Source organism: Oncorhynchus nerka, linkage group LG9a (assembly GCF_034236695.1).
Source record: "Oncorhynchus nerka isolate Pitt River linkage group LG9a, Oner_Uvic_2.0, whole genome shotgun sequence".
NCBI classification, from domain to species: Eukaryota; Metazoa; Chordata; class Actinopteri; order Salmoniformes; family Salmonidae; genus Oncorhynchus; species Oncorhynchus nerka.
The window spans coordinates 7,730,442-7,750,711 of NC_088404.1; the positions used below are offsets into that span (position 1 = coordinate 7,730,442).

At 47.0% G+C, this 20,270-nt stretch overlaps 1 protein-coding gene across 3 annotated transcripts in view; it reads left to right on the top strand.

The window, feature by feature from the left end:
- Positions 1 to 20,270, top strand: part of LOC135573323 (tetraspanin-18B-like) — a 171,982-nt gene that overhangs the window by 87,056 nt on the left and 64,656 nt on the right. The window contains exon 1 of one of the 3 annotated variants that reach the window (XM_065022278.1): positions 12,682 to 13,193. The exons of 1 other annotated variant lie outside the window; for it this stretch is intronic. The gene's annotated coding sequence lies outside the window, so the exon portion shown is untranslated. Of the gene's footprint in view, positions 1 to 12,681; positions 13,194 to 20,115; positions 20,135 to 20,270 lie in introns of those variants that run through there. One more of the 3 variants, XM_065022279.1, reaches the window with a different exon arrangement.

The following is a 20,270-nucleotide window of genomic DNA, read 5'->3' on the forward strand; positions in this document are numbered from 1 at the left end:
AATAGATGTGAAGTGAAAAGTAAGGTATGAGCATGTGCGAGACCAAACAGGTTTTTCTATGTGGCTGGCTACTCCAGGTACAGTGCCTTCATCCCATACCATCCTATCGATCATGTTTTGTGGTGCAAACCTATTGACATGTTTTCCTACAGGGACTTAATCTTGGACCTCGTCCAAACGTCTCAGTTTCCATTTTACCTTTCACCTCTCTCTCTCCCTCTTTCTCTCCCGCTCTCTCTCCCCCCCCTCTCTCTCCCTCCCCCTCTCCCCCTCCCCCTCTCTCTCTCTCCCTCCCCTACTCTCTCTCTCCCTCTCTCTCTCTCTCCCTCCCTCTTTCTCTCCCTCCCCCGCTCTCTCTCCCCCTCTCTCTCTCCCTCTCTCCCCCCTCTCTCTCTCACTCTCTCCTCCCCCTGCATCCCATAACTCATTGTGATGTAATTGTGGTAACTCCCTTTCCCACAGCCTGGGTCTCAGCAAGGCAGTGTGTTCTCACAGTGTGTGTGTGTGTGCGTGTGCGTGTGTTCTCACAGTGAAAGTGTCTCAGGGTGGGTTACTTAACCTCGGCCCCATGTTCCCAAAAACATTACCTCGTGGTGAGGACCAGTTGAGGACCTGTCAGATCACATCCGGACCGGACTTGTTAATGACAAACTGATGCCTTTGTTTGCGGCACGTATCCCTCCATTTCTGATAATTTGAGTGTTTTTGTAATGTTTTGTTTTCCCCGGGAGGGAGGGATTGATCGCTCTGATGTCCCCGGCCCGCCGCATTGAATGAAAACAAACAACAAACAGGCTTTTAAAGGCGCAGTCCTTAACCCATGGCAAATGCCATTAATTGAAATGAGCCTATTGCAGATTGCACCTTTAGAGATCTCTGTGATGCTCCCTTCATATGTGATCTATTTTGTGTTATTGTGTAATTTTGTGCTAAAACATGCTGCAGTTTTGTCTTGTGTGTTTAAATTATTATTATTTTTTTTAAATGTTTTGTTTTTCCAGAGTCGGAAGGAATTTATTGGGAAGTGAACTTTCTTTCTCACAGTTGGCTGTAGCTGCCTGTCGTCCTCTGGCTCCCTATATCTCACTATGTTCTCGGGCTCATAGGGCCCTGCCTCGTGAGATTACATCTCATTTCTCTGAGTGCTCTTTGTGTAGAAGCCCAGCGTGATTTCTGAGTTATGGCGTCTCCCCGCTCGCGGCATCCTGGTGGTGGAATGAAAAGTCCCTATAAGCCGATCCTCGCTTTTTTTTTTTAGAATTTTCATGAGATTGTAGCCTAAAGGCTCTGGAAAATGTTCAGAGTTCAACCCTCTATTTCCATTCCTCCTTTCTCCTTCAGCTGGTTCCCTCTCAGACGCAGTAAGACCCAGGGAACTAAGAGAAGCAGTATTCTTATCAATGAAATGTATTTATGAATCCCCCTTTTTTTTCAGATGTCACAAAATGCTTATACAGAAACCCAGCCTAACCCCCCCCCCCCCCACCCCCGAAAACAACAAGCAATGCAGATGTAGAAACACCTTTTGGATATCTTTCAACTCCTTCTTGCCTATTGGAGGATTGATCTTAGAGTGAACCAAGGGATTAGAGGGAGGGCAATTTCTAGGTTGTCCAGAGTAGGTGATGACATTTCACTTCCTCATGTTAGCAGGACTCTTAACACTAGTAACCCAGCAGGACTCTTAACACTAGTAACCCAGCAGGACTCTAAACACTAGTAACCCAGCAGGACTCTAAACACTAGTAACCCAGCAGGACTCTAAACACTAGCAACCCAGCAGGACTCTTAACACTAGCAACCCAGCAGGACTCTTAACACTAGTAACCCAGCAGGACTCTTAACACTAGTAGCCCAGCAGGACTCTTAACACTAGTAACCCAGCAGGACTCTAAACACTAGTAACCCAGCAGGACTTAGTAACCCAGCAGGACTCTTAACATTAGTAACCCAGCAGGACTCTTAACACTAGTAACCCAGCAGGACTCTAAACACTAGTAACTCAGCAGGACACTTAACACTAGTAACCCAGCAGGACTCTTAACACTAGTAACCCAGCGGGACTCTTAACACTAGTAGCCCAGCAGGACTCTAAACACTAGTAACCCAGCAGGACTCTTAACACTAGTAACCCAGCAGGACTCTTAGCACTAGTAACCCAGCAGGACTCTTAACACTAGTAACCCAGCAGGACTCTTAACACTAGTAACCCAGCAGGACTCTTAACACTAGTAACCCAGCAGGACTCTAAACACTAGTAACCCAGCAGGACTTAGTAACCCAGCAGGACTCTAAACACTAGTAACCCAGCAGGACTCTAAACACTAGTAGCCCAGCAGGACTCTAAACACTAGTAACCCAGCAGGACTTAGTAACCCAGCAGGACTCTTAACATTAGTAACCCAGCAGGACTCTTAACACTAGTAACCCAGCAGGACTCTTAACACTAGTAACCCAGCAGGACTCTAAACACTAGTAACCCAGCAGGACTCTAAACACTAGTAACTCAGCAGGACACTTAACACTAGTAACCCAGCAGGACTCTTAACACTAGTAACCCAGCAGGACTATAAACACTAGTAGCCCAGCAGGACTCTTAACACTAGTAACCCAGCAGGACTCTGAACACTAGTAACCCAGCAGGACTCTTAACACTAGCAACCCAGCAGGACTCTGAACACTAGTAACCCAGCAGGACTCTTAACACTAGTAACCCAGCAGGACTCTTAACACTATTAACCCAGCAGGACTCTAAACACTAGTAACCCAGCAGGACTCTAATCACTAGTAACCCAGCAGGACTTAGTAACCCAGCAGGACTCTTAACACTAGCAACCCAGCAGGACTCTAAACACTAGTAACCCAGCAGGACTCTAAACACTAGTAACTCAGCAGGACACTTAACACTAGTAACCCAGCAGGACTCTAAACACTAGTAACCCAGCAGGACTCTAAACACTAGTAACCCAGCAGGACTCTAAACACTAGTAACCCAGCAGGACTCTTAACACTAGTAACCCAGCGGGACTCTTAACACTAGTAGCCCAGCAGGACTCTAAACACTAGTAACCCAGCAGGACTCTTAACACTAGTAACCCAGCAGGACTCTAAACACTAGTAGCCCAGCAGGACTCTTAACACTAGTAACCCAGCAGGACTCTAAACACTAGTAACCCAGCAGGACTCTTAACACTAGTAACCCAGCAGGACTCTTAACACTAGTAACCCAGCAGGACTCTTAACACTAGTAACCCAGCAGGACTCTGAACACTAGTAACCCAGCAGGACTCTTAACACTATTAACCCAGCAGGACTTAGCAACCCAGCAGGACTCTTAACACTAGCAACCCAGCAGGACTCTTAACACTAGTAACCCAGCAGGACTCTTAACACTAGTAACCCAGCAGGACTCTTAACATTAGTAGCCCAGCAGGACTCTTAACACTAGTAACCCAGCAGGACTCTAAACACTAGTAACTCAGCAGGACACTTAACACTAGTAACCCAGCAGGACTCTTAACACTAGTAACCCAGCGGGACTCTTAACACTAGCAACCCAGCAGGACTCTTAACACTAGTAACCCAGCAGGACTCTTAACACTAGTAACCCAGCAGGACTCTTAACACTAGTAGCCCAGCAGGACTCTAAACACTAGTAACCCAGCAGGACTCTTAACACTAGTAACCCAGCAGGACTCTAAACACTAGTAGCCCAGCAGGACTCTTAACACTAGTAACCCAGCAGGACTCTAAACACTAGTAACCCAGCAGGACTCTGAACACTAGTAACCCAGCAGGACTCTTAACACTAGTAACCCAGCAGGACTCTTAACACTAGTAACCCAGCAGGACTCTTAACACTAGTAACCCAGCAGGACTCTGAACACTAGTAACCCAGCAGGACTCTTAACACTATTAACCCAGCAGGACTTAGCAACCCAGCAGGACTCTTAACACTAGCAACCCAGCAGGACTCTTAACACTAGTAACCCAGCAGGACTCTTAACACTAGTAACCCAGCAGGACTCTTAACACTAGTAGCCCAGCAGGACTCTTAACACTAGTAACCCAGCAGGACTCTAAACACTAGTAACCCAGCAGGACTCTAAACACTAGTAGCCCAGCAGGACTCTAAACACTAGTAACCCAGCAGGACTTAGTAACCCAGCAGGACTCTTAACATTAGTAACCCAGCAGGACTCTTAACACTAGTAACCCAGCAGGACTCTTAACACTAGTAACCCAGCAGGACTCTAAACACTAGTAACCCAGCAGGACTCTTAACACTAGTAACCCAGCGGGACTCTTAACACTAGTAGCCCAGCAGGACTCTAAACACTAGTAACCCAGCAGGACTCTTAACACTAGTAACCCAGCAGGACTCTAAACACTAGTAACCCAGCAGGACTCTAAACACTAGTAACCCAGCAGGACTCTAAACACTAGCAACCCAGCAGGACTCTTAACACTAGCAACCCAGCAGGACTCTTAACACTAGTAACCCAGCAGGACTCTTAACACTAGTAACCCAGCAGGACTCTTAACACTAGTAGCCCAGCAGGACTCTTAACACTAGTAACCCAGCAGGACTCTAAACACTAGTAACCCAGCAGGACTTAGTAACCCAGCAGGACTCTAAACACTAGTAACACAGCAGGACTTAGTAACCCAGCAGGACTCTTAACATTAGTAACCCAGCAGGACTCTTAACACTAGTAACCCAGCAGGACTCTTAACACTAGTAACCCAGCAGGACTCTAAACACTAGTAACCCAGCAGGACTCTAAACACTAGTAACTCAGCAGGACACTTAACACTAGTAACCCAGCAGGACTCTAAACACTAGTAACCCAGCAGGACTCTAAACACTAGTAACTCAGCAGGACACTTAACACTAGTAACCCAGCAGGACTCTTAACACTAGTAACCCAGCGGGACTCTTAACACTAGCAACCCAGCAGGACTCTTAACACTAGTAACCCAGCAGGACTCTTAACACTAGTAACCCAGCAGGACTCTTAACACTAGTAGCCCAGCAGGACTCTAAACACTAGTAACCCAGCAGGACTTAGTAACCCAGCAGGACTCTTAACATTAGTAACCCAGCAGGACTCTTAACACTAGTAACCCAGCATGACTCTAAACACTAGTAACCCAGCAGGACTCTAAACACTAGCAACCCAGCAGGACTCTTAACACTAGCAACCCAGCAGGACTCTTAACACTAGTAACCCAGCAGGACTCTTAACACTAGTAACCCAGCAGGACTCTTAACACTAGTAGCCCAGCAGGACTCTTAACACTAGTAACCCAGCAGGACTCTAAACACTAGTAACCCAGCAGGACTCTAAACACTAGCAACCCAGCAGGACTCAACACTAGCAACCCAGCAGGACTCTTAACACTAGTAACCCAGCAGGACTCTTAACACTAGTAACCCAGCAGGACTCTAAACACTAGTAACCCAGCAGGACTCTAAACACTAGTAACTCAGCAGGACACTTAACACTAGTAACCCAGCAGGACTCTTAACACTAGTAACCCAGCGGGACTCTTAACACTAGTAGCCCAGCAGGACTCTAAACACTAGTAACCCAGCAGGACTCTTAACACTAGTAACCCAGCAGGACTCTTAACACTAGTAACCCAGCAGGACTCTTAACACTAGTAACCCAGCAGGACTCTTAACACTAGTAACCCAGCAGGACTCTTAACACTAGTAACCCAGCAGGACTCTAAACACTAGTAACCCAGCAGGATTTAGTAACCCAGCAGGACTCTTAACATTAGTAACCCAGCAGGACTCTTAACACTAGTAACCCAGCAGGACACTTAACACTAGTAACCCAGCAGGACTCTTAACACTAGTAACCCAGCGGGACTCTTAACACTAGCAACCCAGCAGGACTCTTAACACTAGTAACCCAGCAGGACTCTTAACACTAGTAACCCAGCAGGACTCTTAACACTAGTAGCCCAGCAGGACTCTTAACACTAGTAACCCAGTAGGACTCTAAACACTAGTAACCCAGCAGGACTTAGTAACCCAGCAGGACTCTAAACACTAGTAACCCAGCAGGACTTAGTAACCCAGCAGGACTCTTAACATTAGTAACCCAGCAGGACTCTTAACACTAGTAACCCAGCAGGACTCTTAACACTAGTAACCCAGCAGGACTCTAAACACTAGTAACCCAGCAGGACTCTAAACACTAGTAACTCAGCAGGACACTTAACACTAGTAACCCAGCAGGACTATAAACACTAGTAACCCAGTGGGACTCTAACACTAGTAGCCCAGCAGGACTCTAAACACTAGTAAACCAGCAGGACTCTTAACACTAGTAACCCAGCAGGACTCTTAACACTAGTAACCCAGCAGGACTCTTAACACTAGTAACCCAGCAGGACTCTTAACACTAGTAACCCAGCAGGACTCTAAACACTAGTAACCCAGCAGGACTCTAAACACTAGTAACCCAGCAGGACTCTAAACACTAGTAGCCCAGCAGGACTCTAAACACTAGTAACCCAGCAGGACTTAGTAACCCAGCAGGACTCTTAACATTAGTAACCCAGCAGGACTCTTAACACTAGTAACCCAGCAGGACTCTTAACACTAGTAACCCAGCAGGACTCTAAACACTAGTAACCCAGCAGGACTCTAAACACTAGTAACTCAGCAGGACACTTAACACTAGTAACCCAGCAGGACTCTTAACACTAGTAACCCAGCAGGACTATAAACACTAGTAGCCCAGCAGGACTCTTAACACTAATAACCCAGCAGGACTCTTAACACTAGTAACCCAGCAGGACTCTTAACACTAGTAACCCAGCAGGACTCTTAACACTAGTAACCCAGCAGGACTCTTAACACTAGTAACCCAGCAGGACTCTTAACACTAGTAACCCAGCAGGACTCTAAACACTAGTAACCCAGCAGGATTTAGTAACCCAGCAGGACTCTTAACATTAGTAACCCAGCAGGACTCTTAACACTAGTAACCCAGCAGGACACTTAACACTAGTAACCCAGCAGGACTCTTAACACTAGTAACCCAGCGGGACTCTTAACACTAGCAACCCAGCAGGACTCTTAACACTAGTAACCCAGCAGGACTCTTAACACTAGTAACCCAGCAGGACTCTTAACACTAGTAGCCCAGCAGGACTCTTAACACTAGTAACCCAGTAGGACTCTAAACACTAGTAACCCAGCAGGACTTAGTAACCCAGCAGGACTCTAAACACTAGTAACCCAGCAGGACTTAGTAACCCAGCAGGACTCTTAACATTAGTAACCCAGCAGGACTCTTAACACTAGTAACCCAGCAGGACTCTTAACACTAGTAACCCAGCAGGACTCTAAACACTAGTAACCCAGCAGGACTCTAAACACTAGTAACTCAGCAGGACACTTAACACTAGTAACCCAGCAGGACTATAAACACTAGTAACCCAGTGGGACTCTTAACACTAGTAGCCCAGCAGGACTCTAAACACTAGTAAACCAGCAGGACTCTTAACACTAGTAACCCAGCAGGACTCTTAACACTAGTAACCCAGCAGGACTCTTAACACTAGTAACCCAGCAGGACTCTTAACACTAGTAACCCAGCAGGACTCTAAACACTAGTAACCCAGCAGGACTCTAAACACTAGTAACCCAGCAGGACTCTAAACACTAGTAGCCCAGCAGGACTCTAAACACTAGTAACCCAGCAGGACTTAGTAACCCAGCAGGACTCTTAACATTAGTAACCCAGCAGGACTCTTAACACTAGTAACCCAGCAGGACTCTTAACACTAGTAACCCAGCAGGACTCTAAACACTAGTAACCCAGCAGGACTCTAAACACTAGTAACTCAGCAGGACACTTAACACTAGTAACCCAGCAGGACTCTTAACACTAGTAACCCAGCAGGACTATAAACACTAGTAGCCCAGCAGGACTCTTAACACTAATAACCCAGCAGGACTCTTAACACTAGTAACCCAGCAGAACAGGACCCCTAACCCTCATGCTTCTTTAGCGATGGCTGTCAAGTCAACAGGGATTAATAGTGTCGTCACAGTGGTCATAAAACGCGCTGTCACCCCCCCCTCACCCCACAGTACTGTCATGCCAGTGTATTAGTCGGTGCCATCGTCATGCTACGAGCTGTCACCCCCCCCTCACCCCACAGTACTGTCATGCCAGTGTATTAGTCGGTGCCATCGTCATGCTACGAGCTGTCACCCCCCACCCACCCCCTCACCCCACAGTACTGTCATGCCAGTGTATTAGTCGGTGCCATCGTCATGCTACGAGCTGTCACCCACACCCCTTCACCCCACAGTACTGTCATGCCACGGTGCCATCGTCATGCTACGAGCTGCCACCCCACCCCACCACCCCCTCACCCCACAGTACTGTCATGCCACGGTGCCATCGTCATGTTACGAGCTGCCACCCCCCCCCACCCCCTCACCCCACAGTACTGTCATGCCACGGTGCCATCGCCATGCTACGAGCTGTCATAACGACCCCTGCCGCCCAGCAGGTGCTGCCTGTGAAATCAGACAGAGAGTATTGAATTATTGTGTCAAAGTGGACGCAACACACTTGGTACTGTCATGTCACACAGTGTTACCACGTCGCTGTCATGCTGTGAGCTGGCATATGGTAGCCAGGCTAATCACGCGGTGTTGTACTGTCACATTGTCTCCACCCTTTGTCAGAAGAACATGAATGTCTGTACACAAAGAAATAAAGGGGAGGATTTTAATACTCCCGGAACATGCGCTTCTTCCATTCTAAAGAGATAAGCAAGGTTCATGAACTGTTTTCCATGCGCTTCTTCCATTCTAAAGAGATAAGCAAGGTTCATGAACTGTTTTCCATGCGCTTCTTCCATTCTAAAGAGATAAGCAAGGTTCATGAACTGTTTTCCATGCGCTTCTTCCATTCTAAAGAGATAAGCAAGGTTCATGAACTGTTTTCCATGCGCTTCTTCCATTCTAAAGAGATAAGCAAGGTTCATGAACTGTTTTCCATACACTTCTTCCATTCTAGTTTCTTCCTAAATCTCAGGCCTCTGTTAGTTATCCCTGATCCCTGAATTCCGAGTAGTCTCCTGAGCAGGTGTTAAACCACACCAGGTCTCTGTTTGTTATCCCTGATCCCTGAAGTCAGAGTAGTCTCCTGAGCAGGTGTTAACCCACACCAGGCCTCTGTTAGTTATCCCTGAAGTCAGAGTAGTCTCCTGAGCAGGTGTTAAACCACACCAGGTCTCTGTTTGTTATCCCTGATCCCTGAAGTCAGCCCCCCCCACCACACCAGGTCTCTGTTAGTTATCCCTGATCCCTGAAGTCAGAGTAGTCTCCTGAGCAGGTGTTAACCCACACCAGGTCTCTGTTTGTTATCCCTGATCCCTGAAGTCAGCCCCCCCCACCACACCAGGTCTCTGTTAGTTATCCCTGATCCCTGAATTCCGAGTAGTCTCCTGAGCAGGTGTTAAACCACACCAGGTCTCTGTTTGTTATCCCTGATCCCTGAAGTCAGAGTAGTCTCCTGAGCAGGTGTTAACCCACACCAGGCCTCTGTTAGTTATCCCTGAAGTCAGAGTAGTCTCCTGAGCAGGTGTTAAACCACACCAGGTCTCTGTTTGTTATCCCTGATCCCTGAAGTCAGCCCCCCACCACACCAGGTCTCTGTTAGTTATCCCTGATCCCTGAAGTCAGAGTAGTCTCCTGAGCAGGTGTTAACCCACACCAGGTCTCTGTTTGTTATCCCTGATCCCTGAAGTCAGCCCCCCCCACCACACCAGGTCTCTGTTAGTTATCCCTGATCCCTGAAGTCAGAGTAGTCTCCTGAGCAGGTGTTAACCCACACCAGGTCTCTGTTTGTTATCCCTGATCCCTGAAGTCAGCCCCCCCCACCACACCAGGTCTCTGTTTGTTATCCCTGATCCCTGAAGTCAGAGTAGTCTCCTGAGCAGGTGTTAAACCACACCAGGTCTCTGTTTGTTATCCCTGATCCCTGAAGTCAGCCCCCCACCACACCAGGTCTCTGTTAGTTATCCCTGATCCCTGAAGTCAGCCCCCCCCACCACACCAGGTCTCTGTTTGTTATCCCTGATCCCTGATGTCAGTGTAGTCTCCTGAGCAGGTGTTAACCCACACCAGGTCTCTGTGTAAACCAGGGTCTTATTTAAATCTGATCCTAACACATCAAAGCATGGTGATGTTGGTTAGACTGTCCTCCTCTCCTCCTGTCCTCCTCTCCTCCTGTCCTCCTGTCCTCCTCTCCTCCTGTCCTCCTCTCCTCCTGTCCTCCTCTCCTCCTGTCCTCCTGTCCTCCTCTCCTCCTGTCCTTCTCTCCTCCTGTCCTCCTCTCCTCCTGTCCTTCTCTCCTCCTGTCCTCCTCTCCTCCTGTCCTTCTCTCCTCCTGTCCTCCTCTCCTCCTGTCCTCCTCTCCTCCTGTCCTTCTCTCCTCCTGTCCTCCTCTCCTCCTGTCCTCCTCTCCTCCTGTCCTTCTCTCCTCCTGTCCTTCTCTCCTCCTGGCCTCCTCTCCTCCTGTCCTTCTCTCCTCCTGTCCTCTCCTCCTGTCCTCCTCTCCTCCTGTCCTCCTCTCCTCCTGTCCTCCTCGTTTCCTGTCCTTCTCTCCGGTCCACTCTGGGCTCAAGTGGTGTTTGTTTAGCTGTGGTAAATATCTGACAACCTCAAAGCCCAGACCAGAACAGACCAGAACAGAACAGAACAGACCAGAACAGACCAGAACAAACCAGGACGGGTCACTAAAGAGCGAAACACTCTCTGGCTCTGCGGGACCATCTGCCATCCCTTTCATAATTAAAACCAGTAGAAGACCTTGATGTTTTCGCTCTTTCAGAAACATGCCTAACTGTGTATATTACATCACAGACTGCCTGTGTATATTACATCACAGACTGCCTGTGTATATTACATCACAGACTGCCTGTGTATATTTTTACATCACAGACTGCCTGTGTATATTACATCACAGACTGCCTGTGTATATTACATCACAGACTGCCTGTGTATATTACATCACAGACTGCCCGTGTATATTACATCACAGACTGCCCGTGTATATTACATCACAGACTGCCCGTGTATATTACATCACAGACTGCCCGTGTATATTACATCACAGACTGCCTGTGTATATTACATCACAGACTGCCTGTGTATATTACATCACAGACTGCCTGTGTATATTACATCACAGACTGCCTGTGTATATTACATCACAGACTGCCTGTGTATATTACATCACAGACTGCCTGTGTATATTACATCACAGACTGCCTGTGTATATTACATCACAGACTGCCTGTGTATATTACATCACAGACTGCCCGTGTATATTACATCACAGACTGCCCGTGTATATTACATCACAGACTGCCTGTGTATATTACATCACAGACTGCCTGTGTATATTTTTACATCACAGACTGCCTGTGTATATTACATCACAGACTGCCCGTGTATATTACATCACAGACTGCCCGTGTATATTACATCACAGACTGCCTGTGTATATTACATCACAGACTGCCCGTGTATATTACATCACAGACTGCCCGTGTATATTACATCACAGACTGCCTGTGTATATTACATCACAGACTGCCTGTGTATATTACATCACAGACTGCCCGTGTATATTACATCACAGACTGCCCGTGTATATTACATCACAGACTGCCCGTGTATATTACATCACAGACTGCCTGTGTATATTACATCACAGACTGCCTGTGTATATTACATCACAGACTGCCTGTGTATATTACATCACAGACTGCCTGTATATATTACATCACAGACTGCCTGTGTATATTACATCACAGACTGCCTGTGTATATTACATCACAGACTGCCTGTGTATATTACATCACAGACTGCCTGTGTATATTACATCACAGACTGCCTGTGTATATTACATCACAGACTGCCTGTGTATATTACATCACAGACTGCCTGTGTATATTACATCACAGACTGCCTGTGTATATTACATCACAGACTGCCTGTGTATATTACATCACAGACTGCCCGTGTATATTACATCACAGACTGCCTGTGTATATTACATCACAGACTGCCTGTGTATATTACATCACAGACTGCCTGTGTATATTACATCACAGTCTGCCTGTGTATATTTTTACATCACAGACTGCCTGTGTATATTACATCACAGACTGCCTGTGTATATTTTTACATCACAGACTGCCTGTGTATATTACATCACAGACTGCCTGTGTATATTACATCACAGACTGCCCATGTATATTACATCACAGACTGCCTGTGTATATTACATCACAGACTGCCTGTGTATATTACATCACAGACTGCCTGTGTATATTTTTACATCACAGACTGCCTGTGTATATTACATCTGCTTGTGTATATTACATCACAGACTGCCTGTGTATATTACATCACAGAATGCCTGTGTATATTTTTACATCACAGACTGCCTGTGTATATTACATCACAGACTGCCTGTGTATATTACATCACAGACTGCCTGTGTATATTACATCACAGACCGCTGCGTCCAGCAGGTATATTTCACTAGTCATCCCCAACGCCAACTCCTCCTTTGGCCGCCTTTCCTTCCAATTCTCTGCTGCCAATGAATGGAACGAATTGCAAAAATCACTGAAGCTGGAGTCTTACATCTCCCTCACTAACTTTAAGTATCAGCTGTCAGAGCAGCTTGCCGATCACTGCATCTGTTCACAGCCCATCTGTAAGTAGCCCACCCAACTACCTCATCCCCATATTGTTATTTATTTATTGCTCCTTTGCACCACAGTATCTCTACTTGCACATCACCTTCTGCACATCTATCACTCCAGTGTTTAATTACTAAATTGTAATTATTTCGCCACTATTGCCTATTTATTGCCTCACCTCCCTAATCTTACTACATTTGCACACACTGTATATAGACTTTTCTATTGTGTTATTGACTGTATGTTTGTTTATCCCATGTGTAACTCTGTGTTGTTGTTTGTGTCGCACTGCTTTGCTTTATCTTGGACAGGTCGCAGTTGTAAATGAGAACTTGTTCTCAACTGGCCTACCTGGTTAAATAAAGGTGTTCTCAACTGGCCTACCTGGTTAAAGAAAGGTGTTCTCAACTGGCCTCCCTGGTTAAATAAAGGTGAAATAAAATATGTAAAAAAAACAAAATGGGGAATGCTTCACTGTTAGCTGAAATGTCAGAGCACATACATTGAACTGGGAGAGTTGACAGACTGCTGAGCTATCAGAATACTGTAGAAGGTACAGCCTACCGTCTACACACTGCTGTACCTAAGGAACAGGAGTCATTGGAACAGTACAGCAAAAAAATAAGAAATGACTTATTTATTTACCCCACACCCAAACAGATCCTAGTGCGTTTGTCAATAATCCATAAAGACCTCTATGTGTTGAAGGACACCCCGAGAGCTGAAAGCTAGTTAGTGCATTAGGCCGTGCTTCTCATCGTTCAGGAGAATCATGGATACTTCTCTGTGTGTGTCTCCCCCTACACCACAATCTATCCCTCTCCTTTCTCTCTTTGTCCCCTTTCCACTCCGTATCTTAAGAGTTACAGCTGAGCCAGTTATTTAGACCAATCATGGCTTGGAAGAAAAACAAGGGATTTAAAAAAAGAAGAAAAAAAAGAGCTGAAAATATCCACTGCAATTCAACAAGCTAATTCTGTAGGTATCAGCCAATCAGAGACTGGTGTCTTCATGTTACAATGAGCAGCTATGTTCCATGGTGATCTGGATAGGAAGGAACGCCATTGGAGGGGCTCAGACTGAGGGCTCTGATGCTAATCCAGGATTGGCTGAGACTGTAATAATAGGTTTCCTACACGTTTAGTTATCTGTTATCTGACACCAATGCTCTGTCTCACCTGGCGACCACTAGTGGACTGTTGGTCTTGACGGATGGTGAGGGTTGTGTACGAGCTCCCTCCATCCTGCTGCTGACAGGCTGCCTCAGCTCTCAGCTCTTTTGAGAGTTACTCAGTCAGTCAAGTATGTCATAGTCTCTGTGATGTTTTAAGCTGTGTACCTCTGAAGCTCTATAATGGGGCTTTAGGCTCTAGCTTCAATGGAAATGGTTAAAGTGCTCCTGTTTAACATCAGCTTGCAGGGTTGTGGGTGGGGAAGAAATAGGGGAGAGTTTAACAACCCCAGCCCCTTCTCTGTTTGTGGTAATGAACTTTTACCTTGGGGGAGGGAGGAAAGAGGGCGAGAGAGAGGGGAGGGAGGGGGGGAGGGAGGGAGGGAGGGAGAGAAGAAAGCTGCTTCTAGCTCCCTGCATCCTTGCTCGCTGTGTTTGTGTAACCCTCTCTCTTTCTCTGCCTCCTAATTGTGTCCCGCGGGCCCCCAGCCTCTCAACCTCAGTGTTCACAGCCTCTCCTGTATCTCACAGTTATCCTCCCCTCTCCCTCCCCCTAACCCCCTCCAACCCTACCCCCTTCAGCCTGATCCAACAGTGGTCCTTACACCTCTCCCTCCTCTCTCCCTACCCTCTCCCTCTCTCCCACCCGCCTCCAACTCTACCTCCTTCAGCCAATCCGATAGTGATCCTTACCCCTCTTTCCCTCCAATCCTACCCCCTTCAGCCCGATCCGACAGTGATCCCTCCCTCCCTCCCTTTAATCACTCTACTTCAAAGATTCACTGTTGTTGTGATGCCCCCCCCAGGCCCTCCACCCTTCTCTCCTCTCTCTCCTCAGAGGCACAGCCTGGGTTAGGGTTAGCCTGAGGGTTTCATGGGAAGTGGGATAGAGTTGGAGAAAGAGTGGAATGGCAGGAGGGACGCAGTAACAGGAGTGGAGGAGAGAGGGGGTAGGAGAGAGGGGGTAGGGAGAGAGGGGGAGAAGAGAGGGGGTAGGAGAGAGGGGGAGGAGAGAGGGGGAGGAGAGAGGGGAGGAGAGAGGGGGTAGGAGAGAGGGGGAGGAGAGAGGGGAGGAGAGAGGGGGAGGAGAGAGGGGGAGGTAGTGAAAGACAGGGAGGAAGAGGGGTAAAAGAACAAGGGTTTCATGGGAAGTGGGATAGAGTTGGAGAAAGAGTGGAATGGCAGGAGGGACGCAGTAACAGGAGTGGAGGAGAGAGGGGGTAGGAGAGAGGGGGTAGGGAGAGAGGGGGAGGAGAGAGGGGGTAGGAGAGAGGGGGTAGGAGAGAGGGGGGGAGGAGAGAGGGGGAGGAGAGAGGGGGTAGGAGAGAGGGGGAGGAGAGAGGGGGGGAGGAGAGAGGGGGTAGGAGAGAGGGGGAGGAGAGGGGGTAGGAGAGAGGGGGTAGGAGAGAGGGGGAGGAGAGAGGGGGAGGTAGTGAAAGACAGGGAGGAAGAGGGGTAAAAGAACAAGGGTTTCATGGGAAGTGGGATAGAGTTGGAGAAAGAGTGGAATGGCAGGAGGGACGCAGTAACAGGAGTGGAGGAGAGAGGGAGTAGGAGAGAGGGGGAGGAGAGAGGGGAGGAGAGAGGGGAGAGGAGTCGCTCTGGATAAGAGCGTCTGCTAAATGACTTAAATGTAAATGTAAATGAGAGAGGGGGTAGGAGAGAGGGGGAGGAGAGAGGGGGTAGGAGAGAGGGGGTAGAGAGAGGGGGAGGAGAGAGGGGGAGGAGAGAGGGGAGGTAGTGAAAGACAGGGAGGAAGAGGGGTAAAAGAACAAGGGTTTCATGGGAAGTGGGATAGAGTTGGAGAAAGAGTGGAATGGCAGGAGGGACGCAGTAACAGGAGGGGGTAGGAGAGAGGGGGTAGGAGAGAGGGGGTAGGAGAGAGGGGGAGGAGAGAGGGGGTAGGAGAGAGGGGGAGGAGAGAGGGGGAGGAAAGAGGGGGAGGAGAGAGGGGGTAGGAGAGAGGGGGTAGGAGAGAGGGGGAGGAGAGAGGGGGTAGGAGAGAGGGGGAGGAGAGAGGGGGAGGAGAGGGGGTAGGAGAGAGGGGGAGGAGAGAGGGGGAGGTAGTGAAAGACAGGGAGGAAGAGGGGTAAAAGAACAACACCAACAAGTAGCTGACGGCTGTCCTTTGTAACCGTCGTCTGACACATCTGGTGTAATTAAAACAAGCCAGAAGGCAGATGTAGAAGATCAGCAGGCATGACACCCCTCATCTAAAAGGCTTACAGGGCGATAAGGAAAAATCTGTGAGATCGCGGTCCCCTGAAAAGGCCTGGGGAGGAGGGGGGGGAAGGGGGGGGTGTTACTTTGATGCTGATTGAAGTTGATGTGGCGTCCGTCCTTCTGTTTTCCAAGCTGGAGGCAGATATTAACCAGGTCTCTCCTGGCAACAGGTTCTTCTTGCAGGGGTTCTGACTTGGGCGATATATCGTATATACTGTATACCGGGGGTATTTAGAAATACTGACTGTCTGATTTTCAGGACCGTTTCGTGTTTTTTTTTTTGGGGGGGGGGGGATCTGGATACCACCCTCAGAGGAAGATGATGTCATCATTTGATGAGGTTAAAGAACCAATAGCAGGTAGCTAGGTAGGCGTGGCCTGTTCATCGTCATGTTGGACTGTGTGTTCCTGGTGTAGATCAATTATAGAAGCCAGTCACGAATGAGGTCTCCGTAGATCAGGACACCAGCCTCTGGCCCAAATTGACCTTTGCACTTTGTGGAGATCTGAGAGGATTTGATTGGCATCTTTGATGACGACATCCTCTGTACTAGTGAGACTCGAGTCGGGAACCCAAGCGAGAATCTGTTGCCAGCAGAGACCTGGGCAATGTTCATTTCCATTTGCCTTCTTGCTTTGCAAAGGTGAGGGCCAAGGCCACGGCTTCAAGTCAGCTTCAATCAGCGTCAAAGTAACTCCCTCTCTTAACACATGGGATGTGTCCCAAATGGCACTCTAGTCCGTATTTAGTGTCCTACTTTTGCCCAGGGCCCATAGTGCACTATAGCGGATGGTGTACCATTCGGGACGAAGCCGTATCTCAGGCTTTCTATCGCCCCTCAAGACATTAGCACTGAGAAGACCGAGGACAGTGTAATGATTTCAATCAGAATCATTTAAGATGTGTGATTGAGTTGACTGAGTGACTCAGTGACTGGAATGAGAGCCTGAGAAAGAAACCTTTTTATTTTCTAAATAGTTACCCACTGATAGAGAGAGATAGAGAAAGAGAGACAGAGAAAGAGAGAGACAGAGAAAGAGAGAGACAGAGAAAGAGAGAGACAGAGAAAGAGAGATAGAGAAAGAGAGAGACAGAGAGAGATAGAGAAAGAGAGAGACAGAGAAAGAGAGAGACAGAGAGAGAGACAGGGATATGCATCAACAGTAACCTTGGGAAAATCCTCTGCATTATCATTAACAGCAGACTCGAACATTTCCTCAATGTACCGATCAAATGTCAAATTGGCTTTTTACCAAATTACCGTACAACAGACCATGTATTCACCCTGCATACCCTAATTGACAACCAAACAAACCAAAACAAAGGCAAAGTCTTCTCATGCTTTGTTGATTTCAAAAAAGCCTTCGACTCAATTTGGCATGAGGGTCTGCTATACAAATTGATGGAAAGTGGTGTTGGGGGTAAAACATACGACATTATAAAATCCATGTACACAAACAACAAGTGTGCGGTTAAAGACAGGGATGCAGCTTAAGCCCCACCCTCTTCAACATATATATCAACGAATTGGCGCGGGCACTAAAACAGTCTGCAGCACCTCACCCTACAAGAATCTGAAGTCAAATGTCTACTGTTTGCTGATGATCTGGTGCTTCTGTCACCAACCAAGGAGGGCCGACAGCAGCACCTAGATCTTCTGCACAGATTCTGTCACACCTGAGTCCGCTCACCAACCAAGACTTCACAAAATGGGACAAACACCAAATTGAGACTCTGCATGTAGAATTCTGCAAAAATATCCTCAGTGTAAAATGAAAAATACCAAATAATGCATGCAGAGCAGAATTAGGCCGATACCCACTAATTATCAAAATCCAGAAAAGAGCTGTTAAATTCTATAACCACCTAAAAGGAAGCGATTCCCAAACCTTCCACAACAAAGCCATCACCTACAGAGAGATGAACCTGGAGAAGAGTCCCCTAAGCAAGCTGGTCCTGGGGCTCTGTTCACAAACACAAACACACCCTACAGAGTCCCAGGACAGCAGCACAATTAGACCCAACCAAATCATGAGAAAACAAAAAGATAATTACTTGACACATTGGAAAGAATTAACAAAAAAACAGAGCAAACTAGAATGCTATTTGGCCCTACACAGAGAGTACACAGCGGCAGAATACCTGACCACTGTGACTGACCCAAAATTAAGGAAAGCTTTGACTATGTACAGACTCAGCGAGCATAGCCTTGCTATTGAGAAAGGCCGCCGTAGGCAGACATGGCTCTCAAGAGAAGACAGGCTATGTGCTCACTGCCCACAAAATGAGGTGGAAACTGAGCTGCACTTCCTAACCTCCTGCCCAATGTATGACCATATTAGAGAGACATATTTCCCTCAGATTACACAGATCCACAAAGAATTCGAAAACAAATCCAATTTTGAAAAACTCCCATATCTACTGGGTGAAATTCCACAGTGTGCCATCACAGCAGCAAGATTTGTGACCTGTTGCCACGAGAAAAGGGAAACCAGTGAAGAACACGCACCATTGTAAATACAACCCATATTTATGCTTATTTATTTTATCTTGTGTCCTTTACCATTTGTACATTGTTAAAACACTGTATATATATATATAATATGACATTTGTAATGTCTTTATTGTTTTGAAACTTCTGTATGTGTGATGTCTACTGGTAATTTTTATTGTTTATTTCACTTTATATATTATCTACCTCACTTGCTTTGGCAATGTTAACACATGTTTCCCATGCCAATAAAGCCCTTGAATTGAATTGAATTGAGAGATGGAGAGAGAGACAGAGAGAGAGAGAGAGACAGAGAGAGAGAGAGAGAGAGAGAGAGAGAGGGAGAGAGAGAGACAGAGAGACAGAGAGAGAGAGACAGAGAGAGAAAAGGGGGAGCATCTTGCTGGGGGTGGGCAGGGGTATCAATGATATCATGTCACCGTGACTGTGGGTCAATTAACCTTGTCGGAGTGGGCACCCTGATTCTAGTTTGTGAGTAGCCTGGGAAGGTCTCCCACACAGGTGGTTAGGGTGTTGAAGGGGGGGGCCCAGGGAACCCCCCCCGCCCGCCAAGGGAGCCATAGTAGTTCGCTTGTCCAACAGCGAGTCAGTTGTCATCAACTGTCACTTCCACTTCCTGTCTCACCTCTTGGTGTATCTTCCCTTTCCTGTTTCCTGTCCCAGAAGGAAGTTGTCTCTCATCAGCTCACCAGTACCCCTGCTGCTTGCTGACCCCTGAACCTGTAGCCAGGGTTACTAGGGAGTGTTACTAGGGTACAGGAAGGTTACTAGGGTACAGGAAGGGTTTACCAAGGTTACTATGGTTCAGCCAGGGGGGGGGGGGGGGGGGCATGCTATGTTGTGAGTGCAAGGACGGTGTTCAGACTCAAGAGGAAGTAAGGACGGTGTTCAGACTCAAGAGGAAGTAAGGACGGTGTTCAGACTCAAGAGGAAGTAAGGACGGTGTTCAGACTCAAGAGGAAGTAAGGACGGTGTTCAGACTCAAGAGGAAGTAAGGACGGTGTTCAGACTCAAGAGGAAGTAAGGACGGTGTTCAGACTCAAGAGGAAGTCGTCTGCTTTATTGGTGTGACTTCCTCTTCTATCTACCGGCAGAACATAACAAGTCATTCGCTACTCTTCAATAATAACAGAAAAAAGAGACGCAAGGTTATTGATTATTATTTGTGTGGTAGAAGTATTGTTATTACCAAGGCAGTCTGGATTCGTATCTCTTACTTTGTTGTTGTTGTTGTTGTTGTTGTTGTTGTTGTATTGGTATTGTTGTTGTTGTTGTCGGTATTCTTTCTTGAAACTGCATTGTTGGTTAAAATAAGCATTTCAACTGTAAAGTGTATTCGGCGCGTGTGACAAATACAATTTGATTTGATTGTAGTATGATGTAGTATGTATCCCTGATTTTAATAAAAAAACATTTTTTTAAACAGGCAAGATTGTTAGTTGACAAAAGAAAGATCCGGAACAAGGTGGGTACTAGGACATGTCCGTATATAATAATATATATATATAATACTAGAACATATCCGTATAATACTTATAATACTCCATATAATACTAATACTTATATAATACTCCATATAATACTAATACTTATATAATACT